The sequence below is a fragment of the Quercus lobata genome, chromosome 4 (genome assembly GCF_001633185.2).
Source record: "Quercus lobata isolate SW786 chromosome 4, ValleyOak3.0 Primary Assembly, whole genome shotgun sequence".
Lineage (NCBI taxonomy): Eukaryota > Viridiplantae > Streptophyta > Magnoliopsida > Fagales > Fagaceae > Quercus > Quercus lobata.
The window spans coordinates 73,738,323-73,751,699 of NC_044907.1; the positions used below are offsets into that span (position 1 = coordinate 73,738,323).

A 13,377-nucleotide genomic window follows, 5' to 3' on the forward strand; every position below is an offset into this window, starting at 1 on the left:
GTTTGCAAAATTTCTAGAAAATTAAAGATCAATAGTTATGTCATCAATAAATTGTTTAAATTGCAAGTTATCGTAATTTAAAATTATGCATGATATATAAGCTTATAGATCATATAGTAAATAATATCCGATTAACACAAAATTTGACATATATATTAAGAGCGTAAATAACATGCAATTCAACGATTAGATTTTCAAAAGAACAAAATTTAGCTATAAAATTGGTTGTTGCCTAAGATTACAACCTTACTCAATATCTTTTTATTAGAGGTGAATTTTGACAAATCCACATTTGGATTACATTTTCTTCTTATATCTTCCATGCTCACAAAATTTCTAAAAAATTAAAATCAATAGATTTGTCATCAATAAATTGTTTAGATTACAAGTTTTTGTAATTTAAAATTATGCATAAAATATAAACTTATAGATATATAGTAAATAATATCTGATTGATACATAATTTGACGTGTGTGTTAAAAGCATAAAATATATGCCATTTAACAGTTAGATTTTCAAAATAAGTAGTAATGTTAATTTTATTAAAGGAATTTATAGCCTTAAATTACAACAAATTTTGTAACTAAACTGTCCTTTTCAAAATATACAATGGTGTTTATTTTATTGAGTAATGTTATAATCTTAGGTTACAATCAACTTTGTAGTTAAACTTTATCTTCTTTTCTTGGCATATAGATTTCGACATCATTATAAGAGAAAGAAGCTCACTTCTTCGTTTCACCCTGGATTGCTTTTAGTCAACACAGCTTCAATAGGCATTGGGAAATTTGGCAATACTAACACCCCACTGTCTTTCACATTTTATGTCACTGCATTACAGCACTGAAGCTTTGCTTTGCTCAAAGGAGAACGGTAACTAAAGTGAAAGAATAGGAGGGCATACAGTTGGTTTTTTTTATCTATATTCTTTGCTGTCCAAGCCATTTTTGTTTGGCTCAAGAATTTTATTGGGTAGCTGCTAGCAGGCACTAAAATAGCGATTAAAACTATATTTACCAATGGGGTGATGCTGCAAAATGAGCGGCTATTTTTGCTATGGAGATTGGTGTTGATCCTGTTGAGTTTGAAGGCGATTCAAATGTTAAAAGTCATGAAATTAAGAAAATTGCCACCATGTTCTACTCTATATGGCAACATAATCATTAGTGAAACTCAAGTCTTTGTACAAGGCTTTCCCACTCTTGTTTGTATCATGTACAATGCTAAGGACACACATGCTTTAGCAGGAAGAGCTAAGGAAGGTAATGATCTGCTTGTCTAGATGAAAAAGTTCTCTCCAGATCTTTCTTTCTATATCTAATCTCGTTATCTTAATAAAATTTGAACAAAGTTTGGTTTCAAACATATTTGGTGTCTTGGGCACCAACCATCAATAAAATGATGACATTAATCCATATCATCATGTGCATTGCACATGAATCATTTAACTCAACCAACTGAATGAGTCTTGTATATTGCACATGACAAACGCGTCATATTCCTAGTTGGAGCCAAACCTTTTCCATAAACTTCAACTTGCCTTTCTTCTCCAAAAATAATAAAATCCCCAACGCACAAATGGACTTTTTCTTTTTTATATATAGCAATTTTTAAATGAAGAATTTGTTATAGCTGAACTTATATAGGTATAATTACACTATTAAACTAAAATTTTTTTTCATGGATAATTTCTTAATTCTAATGATTTATTCAACATACAAAGTCTCTACTATTGTCCTTTTTTTATTATTCTTCAACAAAAAGTAAGAACTTATGATTTTCGATTTGATCCAACAATACAATTCTTGAACCCTTGGATCTTACATAAGATCCCGTTTTAACAACCTAGGCCATACCAATGGATATGACCAATGGAGTTGAAAATACCAGGAATGCAACTAACCCAACTAAACCAGTGAAACCCAAGGGTTTTTCCGAAAACCTATAAACTAGATGGCCGAACTGAATTGAACCAAAATCACCTTATATTTTGAACGTCTAACAGCAACACCAATGAACCATATGAGACACTATGTTCTCTCTTGTTGAAAAACCCGTGGATGATCAATCAACTAATTAAACAAGTCATTCAAGAACCTGGCCCTTGTCTGGGACAAGGGCCAGTATGATTTTTTATTCTTAAAACAGCTAGAGAGAAGGGCAATCAAAGATCATCAGCTCATGTTTGAATAAAGGATCTTCATGTTTCCGCAAACTTACTAACAACATTAATCATACAAACTGTACATGTAACATTCATAAAAGCAAAGAATACAACTTTTGCATGTTGTTTCTTCCATCAGAATGTTTAGCTTAAATAATTTTTGAAAAAATAAACAGCAAATAACCAGTGCTTAACATTGCCTCCAACATAAATGAGACAAACCTAATGGTCACCATAACTGAGACAAACCTAAATGCTACAATTAGGAGCATATTACAGCCACAATATCTTGTTCTCATATTCAATACCACCTCGACATTACATCATACATAACTCAGATTCTTTTTTTGGAAAATGGGAGGGGGAAAGGCAGGGGAGGAGTGGGGAGGGGAGGGCAAGGGGGATTTGGGGATATAGAGAGGCAGTGCTTACCTATGGTTTACGAGGCAGCAGGGGCAAACTACTGCGGCTGCTGTTGCTACTGCTTCTTCCTTTAATGGGCCTACACATAAGCAAGCTTGCATCAGAACAAACCCAAATATAAATGAAAGCATGAAACATTTAAAGCTGCAAACACAACTACTAAAACTATATATATATATCAACAAGGAAACTAATATGATATGCGTTAAAGGAATCAAGTTTAGACTTCAGGCAAAGTCAATAGAGGAGAGAACCTAGTTAGGAAATTGTTAGTCTATTAACTAACTAGAGGTTTGGCATGCACCATGTGTGAGTACCATGACCCACAAAATTTCTTTATTAAATTTATTTGAGTTGCTAATTCCCTTCTCCACAAGTTTTGGTCCTAACAAGATCCCACTGCCAAGAAAATCTTGGAAAGTGGGAGATATAAATAACTTGAAATAATAAAAATTCAAATCCAAATTATTGTCTATATAACTATATCCTCAAAAGTTGAGATGAAACAGACTTCTACTATCTTCCATTAATTTGAGGATAATGGAAAAGGGAAAACATCTTCACACCAAGAAGAGAAACTACAAATGTACAGAGATTTATGATTTTTATTTGGGATAAATAATACACATAGCTTTGCCAATAAGGTGAGACCGAGGGAATCAATACCCTATGATATATCCACAAAATTCCAAACAGTCTAGTGAAGCACTCTGGAATCATGCAAGTTATGCAGTCCACAAGAAATGGTAGATCAGACATTATGATTTTGCAGTGAAGGTTAAATAATGAAAATGCCAGTTAAGTCGACTCAAACCAAGATGATGACAACATAACACTGCAGTAGCAGTAAACCATGAATTAACCAACCTGAAGTTTCCCAAGTTGTAGCCTGTTCATGTTATTATCATAATCATCAGTGCTTATTTATTGAACTACAAAGTACAAACCAAAATCTAAAGCCAGCCTGATTGCCTAAAATATCCTCTAATCCATTTTTGAAACTCAAATGCCAACTCAACTTCCATCTCCTCATGGAAAGCAACAGCTTGCTCCCTCATGTGTATTTTATAGAATTTAAAACTACCTCTTCGGTAGTAGGAAATTTTCATTGAGCTCCTTTTCTCCAGTGATATCCATTTCTTTGAATTCTATAAATTTCCCAACTAACTCCCACTTAAATATTTTTCCCAAGTGCAACCACCTTTTACCTTCTTCATATCACATTGAGAGTCCCATTTGGAAATCAAAATTCTCAAGGGAACAAGCATTTAATAGTTTGGAGTTTAACTTCCACCATCAAGACAATAAATGTGTAGGTACTTTCCAATCGTTCTTGACTATAAATATTGATATGAACTTAAAACTAGATGTTACTGAAAATGATAATTTCATCTGGGGGTGGGGGACAACAAAGACATTTTCATCTTGGACTCATCACATGAAAATTGAAGGAAAGTCATCTTGCAAGCACGTATACCTTGCACATAAGAATGAAATTCATTATGTTGAAATCCCATGTTTGGATAAAGAGAGATGGGGGGAGAGGATAGGAGAGGAGAGCAGCCAAATATATAAAATTATGTTATGACCATGAACCCCATATCCTCCTCTCTCCCCATAAAAGTGAGTAGTAAATTTATTTTTCTTCATTGCAAAGTTACACAAATACCTAGTGAGTTTTGAATCTATGATCTCACCCTCCATCCTAGCCTCCTAGGGGCAGAGGAAGAGCCATCCGAGCTAAAACCCCATTAGAAGAGAAATAAAATGTATTTAGATAAATAAAAGTGAAACCATTCACGGATAGAAATTACCTCATTGGCTACGACTCCTTGATCTCCGAGGTAACTGTTATAATTAGAAAGAATAAGCAATGTAAGTTATCTTGTAGGAGGAATTCTCTTTTAAAACAAAAAATAACAGACACTAACCTTGCGTGGACTAGGTGATCCAAAGTAGGATGATGACCGCTCACATCTTCCGATTGGTGCTCGCCCTCTATTGTAAACACCACCCCCGCAAGGAAAGGCATGCTGAAGTAAAAAAGTAATACAAACTATCAGCACAAATCAAATTAGCAAAGGGAAATAGCATTTTGCAAAACTGAACAACATACTGAGCCTATTAAAAATTTGAAAAAAAAAAGAGGGGGCAGAATGAAATTGAAGCCAACATAATATTGCAACTCAAGTTCAGAACCGACATAGTCTTTATGTAAGTTGCAAAAATCAGGGTGACATCATAAGAACAATGGGCATGATAGAACTTATAAACAAAACTAAATTGAAAACAGGTGGAGTCGTAGAGTCTTGCCCTTGGATATACCAGTATTGTTAGACAAGATAGTGATGATCCAAACATTTCATGGCTATGTTAAAATTTATACATATCCAATACCTTCTATCTGTCACCCAAGCCACATAAAGGGCTAAAAGAAATTACTTCAACCCACAATGAACAGCAATGTTTACAAGGCACCTCACAACCCATATTGAACAGCATTTCATACAGCACTACTACAATTTCTACCAAAATGTCCTCCGCTACAACCCACAAGTCCACCACCCATCCAGGAGTCCACTACTTCTCATGTACGCATACAAAGAAATTTGCTGGCATACACTCAAATGAAGCAATTCTACAAGTAATATCAGAGCTCCGCAACTTTGAGACCCATATTAAAAAAAAAAATTCATAAACCTTATTCCCATCCTACTGAAATAAATCGGACATATATGTAAAGCAAATAAAAGAGAGCTGACACAATTCAGACAACTAGAAAACCAGCTTAGGATTAGAAACAATTTAGAAAAGTTACCTCCGTCGTAAGCGAGCAGTTGTACGACTCATAGGAGACCTTCTAAGAGGACTACGAGCTCGTCTTGGAGGTGAACTGAACGAAAACAAAGGTCATATTCAAAGCTTGTGAACCCATTTGCTAATCTCCTTTCCTTTAATAGTGTTACCCGTTCCAGTGAAGTTGAGCTTTGTCCCGGACATGTAGTAAAAAACACTCATAAACCTTATTCATAAACCCGGTCCATCACCTTTACTTAGACTTCAAGAATTACCCTTATCATTCATGTTACAAGAAGATAAAAATATAAACAGATGTATCCAAGAATGTGTGTGTATCACAAAATTAGTATATGAATAACTCCCTAGAGTGCTGTAGGGCCCCAGAAAAGCCAAAGTAATAAGACCTATACAATGCTTCACATAGCTTCTAATATAAATTAAAACCCTGCCCCTAAAAATCAAATTAGAAGAGCTTTAGAAAAGCAAGAAGATAAATAAATATTAATTGTCAAAAAGATCTCTCACAAGAAGGGAAAGATGCACATTTTGTCAAGTAAAGGTTGAGTGTATGCGTCAAACATGGGAACATGAACAAGCATCCACAAGGCAATTGTCACTAGGGAAGTATCCTAAACATAAAAAACTGATTATTTATTTGAAGGCTAGTATTAACTATCTTAATAAGATTTGTTTAGATTTCATCTCATCAATAATAATAATAATAAGATTTTTTTTTTTTTTTATACAAAAATGCAAAAGACTATATACAAAGAAATAGAGACTCAATAAACATAGGAATGGAATCTAATAATATATTTATTTATTTATTTTGGCCCCCAGAAAAGCCAAAGGAAAATATACCATTTTATTTATTTATTTATTTATTTTTGTGATAATTTGATGGATATAATGACGAAGAGAATATTTAAATTTTTTCCCTTGTAAACACCAAATTGGGCCTTAAATACTAGGCCATGTTCAAGGCCTAGTCTTAAATACTCTTCCTTAAGATTGATTATTGTTAGTTGTGTGACTTCAGGATTTTGGGGGCTTTTGGGTTTTGGCACCTCAAATATGTCTTTCTCAATCTGTTTTGCAATTTTCATCATCAATTAGCTAATTCACCAAAACTTTCATGTTAGCAAACCATTTGTTAGACGTATGTATCTCAAGACTACCTTTTTTTTCTTTTGGGTTAAGAATCATTTTGAGACTACATTTAATGGAATTTCTTCACTCCAGCATAAAATGATCTTACTATTTTGCTAATATACTGTACTAGCTAAACAATGTGTTTATTTAAAAGCCTTTGACCACAAGTGTTTTTGGACCTCAACAGAGGAGGATAGCCCATCCGGTGTCTTTATTTGTTGTTGTAATTTTATTTTATTTTCTTTCAATATATGATGTAATCTGGGAATACTTATAGGCCCCTGATTAGAGAATTGATTATTGCTGAATAATATTTCTTTGTGAAGGTTGTACTTACCTCAAAGTCCAACCAAGACAACCAATTATTGGCTTGCATGCATTTTTAGTGTTTGCATGTACCACTACTTAGTTTCAGCACGTACACTATATCTAGTGTGAAAAACTGTCTACTAATTTCTTTGAATTTTATTTTCTTACCTATCCACTAATACCAAAAGGAAATTATTATTATCATTTTTTCTAAAAGAAGCAAAATTAAAGAAATAAGGAAAATTGAAAGATTTTGTAACTAATAGTCTAATACACTTAGAATACTTTTTTTTTTAGTGGACTTAGCTATAACTTTTGAACAAGCTTACCAGTATCACTCTTTAGTCCAAATAAGAGTCATAAAGATCCTAAGGTACAGTTAATTAAGTCGTTCATCTTGTATTGCATATATATCTCCTTCATCCTCTCCTCCTCTCTTTTATTTATGTTTCGAAATGGCATGGCATGGCTTAAAAGTTGAAAATTTTATTGAATTTTCCCTTAGTTATTTTCCAAAATTTCAGAGCATGTGTTCCGTTGGAATGACACATTTCACAATGGTATTCTTCCCATTTCATCGAAACATGTTAATTAGTAACATCATACATGCTCAAGATAAAGCAAAGGTCAAATTTAGGAACAAATACATCATAATAATAAGATAGTATTAACATGATTAATCTATAATAAATTTGAAAATACCCAAAAAAAAAAAAAAAAAACTGTAAGAAAGACTCATTCAGAAAATGACAAAAAATGAATTAGTACTAATTAAGAAATAATAAAAATGAAATACAGTGAAATTAGTGTTAATTACTAACATCATATACATGCTCAAGATAAACAAAGATCAAATAGGAACAAATACATCAAAATAAGATATTAACACCATGATTAATCTAATAATTTTGAAAAAATAATTAAAAAATGTTGTAAATCATTCAGAAAATGACCCAAAAAATTGAAATAGCACTAATTAAGAAATAATGAAAATGAAATACTGTGAAATTAGTGTTTTTTTTTTTTTTACTTTCTGTTAAAAAAAAATTAATCTAGATTGGAGATGCTCTATCTCTTGCCCAACGAGATCTTAGATATTGGTCTTCTAGACATTCTCCTTCTTTGAAATGCAGCAAATGACATAATTATCCTGCAATAACAACAACAATAAAAACATTTAGGGAGAAGTCTAAACCATATTGAAATATTTGCATTGTGCCTTTTTTTTAATTATTAAATAAGTAAATTAGGAAACTTGTGCATGATGAAAAAAATCCATTTTTGTTTATTCTATAATAAATATAATCAGATAACTTTGGACAATATGCAACATTAAGCAATTAAGCATCATTCAGATAAAAATGTTCACACTCATCTATTCTCAGGTGCATCCTTTGCTAGATATTCTAACATATACATGCAGCAAAATAAATCATAAACGTTCTCACACACACATGCGTATTTATAAATCTCACCCAATAACTTAATTTGAACAATATGTATATGCAACAATATTAAACTAGCATCGTTAAAAAACCAAAACTGGGTCACCATTAATTATAGCAACCAAATAAAATGGGAACTAATCGGCTATAGAGTAACAAAAAATATCACACACTGTTTTCAACAGTCCCAGATCACAAATTGGATCACTATAACTAAAATCCACAAGCTCTAGAATTCTGAATTTACAAACAGCAAGTAAAACCATGGAGTTCCATATATACATGCAGTCCAAACAAACATTAAACCCCAAATTCAAAATGGCCACTTGACAAAACTGGTCAAATCCTCAACAACACGTACAGTAACATAAATTCAGTGACTGAAATCTAAGAAATAAATCAATAAAATAAGGTATACCCATTTGAGTAAATGAGCCGAAAATCAAATTGCTAGCCTAAATTTATTAACTTGGACACAGATACAAAATAATGTAGCAATCAAGTTTGAGCACCAAACAATATTTCAAATAAAATCAAGAAACAGAGCAATATAAATTTTAAAATATAGAAACAGAGCAATATGCTACACACTGTTTTGCAAACTCTCCGTCAAGTCGGTATTCTTTCATGGTCCACCTTCCCATGCCATTGAAGCCATTCTTAGCGACAAAACTAAAACTTCGCTTAGACCCATAGTGTATTGTTTCGCTATCATCATAAAGCTCTTCGTCCTTTTGACTTCTCCGAGTTGCAGAATGGGTAGATCTCTCAACATGCTTATTTTTCTTCTTCAGTTTGGTGTAAAAATAGAGATGGTCCATATGGGTTTCTTGAATAATCTTCATCCACGTGCTAGGATCCCCAAAAACATCACAATCGACGATAATATTCATTGAATCCTCGAAGATTGGGTTCCCTTGGACCTTGTTGAGAAGATAGTAAAGAACAATTTCTGCGTCATTAGGCCTAAACTTGACACCAGGTGGCAACTCCATATATAGCTTCTGCACCAGCACTGATCTGATGATGAATCTTGTTGTTGTGTCGATAATGAGTGCGCAAAAGATCACTGGACTTGAAACTAACCGGGATCACTGGTGAGGGCTACGACACCGATGATGCTCGGATTTTCAATCTCAAGAGCTCCACTTCAGTGAGAAATCTTAACCCATCTGGTTAGTTTCTCCTTTTGCTTCTTAGATAATTTTTTAACCCATATTTGACTTTTGGGATATTTGTACTGATTTGGGTTGTGTTTTGATTAGATGTTGAGGTTACTACCCAGATCCTGTTGTTACAAATAGAGGTAATTTCATTTGGGGTGTTGTGATGATTATTGGTTTAATTTGTGTCACAGTAATTGTTTTTCTTGAAATGAGTGTATTTAGTAGTTGTTGACTAGTGAGTTTTGTCAGAGCAAATAAACTGAACCCAAGATATGCTTGAAGGAAGAGTGTCAAGCTAGGGACTCCATGGCACTGGTTCACAACCGATGCAGGTAATTCATAGCCTGTAGACTGTAAGAATATTGTAATAAACTCTTGCTGCTAACAAGTTTTTACTGATGCTGGTAACAAGTTTTCACTGATTTTATATTCTACTGATGTCTTTAGTTCATAGAAGATTCTTTATCAACAAGTTATTTTTATGTATTTTAATTTTTGTTGGGAAGGGATATTTGATGTTCATTGAAGACTCCATTTTTATTTTTGCTTGCTGTCAATAGAGCTAGCATATATACAGAATCTGATATTATTTGAGGTGTTTAATTAGTCTGTCCATCTCTTGGGAATTCAGGTCAAAAAATTTGTTGTGAAACAAACTCACCTTTGTACTTGCTGTCCTATACATCTGTTTTTGCTGAATAATTCCGAAGTTCTTCCACCAAAAAGAAAGGTACATCAGGCTGAGGGCCTGAGCCCATCTCTGTCTTAATGAATGTTCTAGTTAATTTGGGGTGAAAAAATCTGGTTTCAGAATCTGGCTTCAATAATTTATGAATGATGTGGGTAGGTTTTGGTTGTGTGTGAATTAAAGTTGGGTAGGAAAAATTAAGGTTGTTATTGATGAGGGTATATACATAGGAATTGATGTTGAACTTCATCTATTATAGGTTCAGCAATCAGCGTGGTGTGAAGTTTTTTTTGGGTGATTGGGGGTTTACAATTTGGTTGGGTCATACAATTGGCAGTGGATCTTGGTCAATCTTGAATGGTAGGGTGAGTCATTAATTTGAGGGTGGGTAGTGGCTTATTAATGATAAGGCCAGGGTTTACAATTCTGTTTGGGATGCTGGTTGGTTAATTCATGAAATTGGCGTATTGGGTCTTGCTTAGTCTTAGGGTAGATGTCTTAATAATGGTGGAGCTTTGCTCAAAGTGTGTAAACATAACACCGGCTGCGAACTATACCACAAGAGATTGAGGGCTTGTTGAAGTAGCTGGGGCCAATAGAAAGAAGAGTAAGAACTTTATATACAAATGATATTTGAAGGGAGACCTGCTAGTTAAAGTCCCATTCACATGATTTTTTTTATTTATTTATTAAAGGATGATATTATATTACGTTCTCCTATTTTGTTTCACTATAATGTTCAAGAGCGACTCAATAACTTTGTAGCCTCTGTAATCAATGTTAAGCTGAAGTTGGATTTGTGGAAAGTCCTGTATTGAGGACAGAAATCATCTCTTTTATTTTGTACTCTTTTACTTAATTAAAGGAAATGGACAATCTCTAACCCCAAATTCAACTGGCTGGATTTAGTTGATTGGAGTGTAATTCACCTAAAAGGGAAGAGCTTAAGAGCTGTACTTTGTAAATTAGCTTAAGAAACTATATACTGAAGACCAGTTTATTATTAGTCATAATGAAAGATGTTAAGGATTTTCAATATTTAAATTTTGAATCGTGTGCTGTGTTGTACTGTAAATGGAGGATGAATGTTTCCCTAGTTTGTAAGGGTGTTTGATCTTGTTTGATAGTGTGTTGCAAGGTGGGGATTTAGAGTTGTGTTTTGTAAATTAGATGGATAGTCTGACTTTAGGTTAAGGATGGGTTTTGTTTAGCTACATTTAGCATTTGGTGTTTTAGGCTTTGATGCACTACAGCTCTACATTTTTTGCAGGTGTTGTACTTTGTTTAGTGCAATTAGCTGTTAAGTGTTGTATCGGTGTTTGTATCCTATTCTTTGTTATTGAGATGACTGATTCTTTCCAAAAAAAAAAAAAAAAGCATCACAAGTGGGAAGAGTAAATTGAAGGTTAATTCTTAGAGTAAAAAAAAGCATTTATAAGTTACTGTTCTCCATCACAAGCTGTATTGTTGGATGGGAAAAGCTTGGTAGGAGTATCATTTTATTTTCTATATTTTCATTCAAAAAAAGAGTATCATTTTATTTTAATTTGAACTATCTTCTTTCCCATGAATTAAATATTAGAACTCGATCTAATGTCTTGTACATTCTCATCTTCTTTGTACGTTGTTATTGTTTTGATTTATAATCCCTTAGGATTTGAGGTAGTAGTACAAATTCTTGTGAGTGCTTCTATTCTTAGTCTTCCTTGTAATTGAACTTTTTACTTAATATATTTTTTTGTCAATGCTTCATACCTGGCACTTATTATCATGTTCCAAAATAATTTAATTATCATATTGTTTAGATTTTGCTTTATCCTTTGTTTATCTAATTGTAATTATATATATACATGCAAGTTGCTTTTCCTAAACTTAGTGATTATTTATTCATTCTGATTTTTGGACCTTACTAATACTGGTTCCTGCCATTTAGAACACCGTGAATGGTGAATATATAGCATTGCTTTTAATAAGTTTGACCAAAATTCATTTCAGATCTCTAAATTTACTTTTGAAAGTCCTCGAAGTTTCAAATTTATTCAATTTAAGGTATTGCTTTAGTGTCCGTCATGTAATTGCCGTTAAGTGAAAATCTATAGAAAAGCAAGACTTAATGGCAATTTTCTAAAGGAAGATCTTTAATTGAATAAACTTTAAACTTTAGACTTAATGCCGTTAAGTGTGCATTTTGTTTTTTAGTTATTATTAGCCAAGTTGCAAACACAGATTATGTGTCGAGACTCAAGTAAAATCAGGTTCAAGGTCCTTTAAGCTTTTGATTCCCTTTTGAATGTTGTTGGATGCTAATAGACTAGTTATTTTTGAGTTTCATTTTCATTATCTAGTAAAAATAGTTGGAATTATATGTGGATTTCAGTTATTAGTTTGTTCCCCTGACATGTATGAGCTTATTGTTACGGATGATCTCTCTGCTATGGTTGGAATTGAAGGATGATACATCTTAATGAAAGAGATCATGGACTGGGAGATTATTTACCTTCCAAATTGATCCATCTATGAATTTTGCACTTAACACATATGATTTAGTGGGATCTCTACCTGGTGGCAACAATAATTTATAGCTTGGGGATGCTATTTTTACTATGAAATGGGTTACTTGAAGATTTGCAAGTAACATTTTGGTTTTGGTTTAGATTTATTCAGTTGAATAGATTTTGGCATGGTTTGGATTGACTGAGTTCTTCTTCTTTTCATTTTTATTTTTGGTTACTGAGAAAATAATTTCTGAGATAACTTCTCTCTATTCTTTTTCATTTAATCTTTTTTAACTCAGAAAATAATTTCTATTTTATAATTTTTTTATCAAAAAGTATTTTTTAAATTAATTTATATATATTATTTACTATAAAAATCTATAGAAAAGCAAAACCACATCATTTTGAGACACTTTATGGAAGTTTTCTAATGAACACTAATCAAATTGAATAAAAGTAAAGTTAGAGAACTAAAATTAAATTACTTTCTTTAGTTGCATTGTTTCATTTGCATCTTTGGAAGCTGATTCGTAGGATTTCAGGATTGGGTACCAACCTAATTTCAATAGGAATTAATACAAAGAAAAAGCATAATTGATGGAAGAAATTAATCATTTCATTTGTTGCTGAAATCGGTCTTTTCATGGTAAAAAAATGTTTCCAAAGTTATTCCAGAAAAAAGCGTTCAGTTGTACTAGTCAGTGGACGTGTAAAACATAGGTAGCTAGTATTGGAC

At 32.7% G+C, this 13,377-nt stretch overlaps 2 long non-coding RNA genes across 3 annotated transcripts; one reads left to right on the plus strand and one right to left on the minus strand.

Annotated features, from left to right (window-relative positions):
* Nucleotides 1–2,287: 2,287 nt before the first annotated feature.
* LOC115987531 lies at nt 2,288–5,686 on the minus strand. The gene is made up of 4 exons (XR_004091133.1): nt 5,406–5,686; nt 4,519–4,620; nt 4,402–4,435; nt 2,288–2,666 (listed from the first exon to the last, which is right to left on the minus strand). It is a non-coding gene; the product is annotated as an uncharacterized LOC115987531 (long non-coding RNA).
* A 3,149-nt stretch (nt 5,687–8,835) lies between these two features.
* Nucleotides 8,836–12,839, plus strand: LOC115984099. 2 transcript variants are annotated; one of them, XR_004090365.1, is made up of 4 exons: nt 8,836–9,467; nt 9,558–9,598; nt 9,708–9,790; nt 10,090–12,839. It is a non-coding gene; the product is annotated as an uncharacterized LOC115984099 (long non-coding RNA). The 2 variants fall into 2 exon arrangements; XR_004090364.1 differs by lacking the exon at nt 10,090–12,839 and having other exon boundaries at nt 8,845–9,467; nt 9,708–9,869.
* Nucleotides 12,840–13,377: the final 538 nt, after the last annotated feature.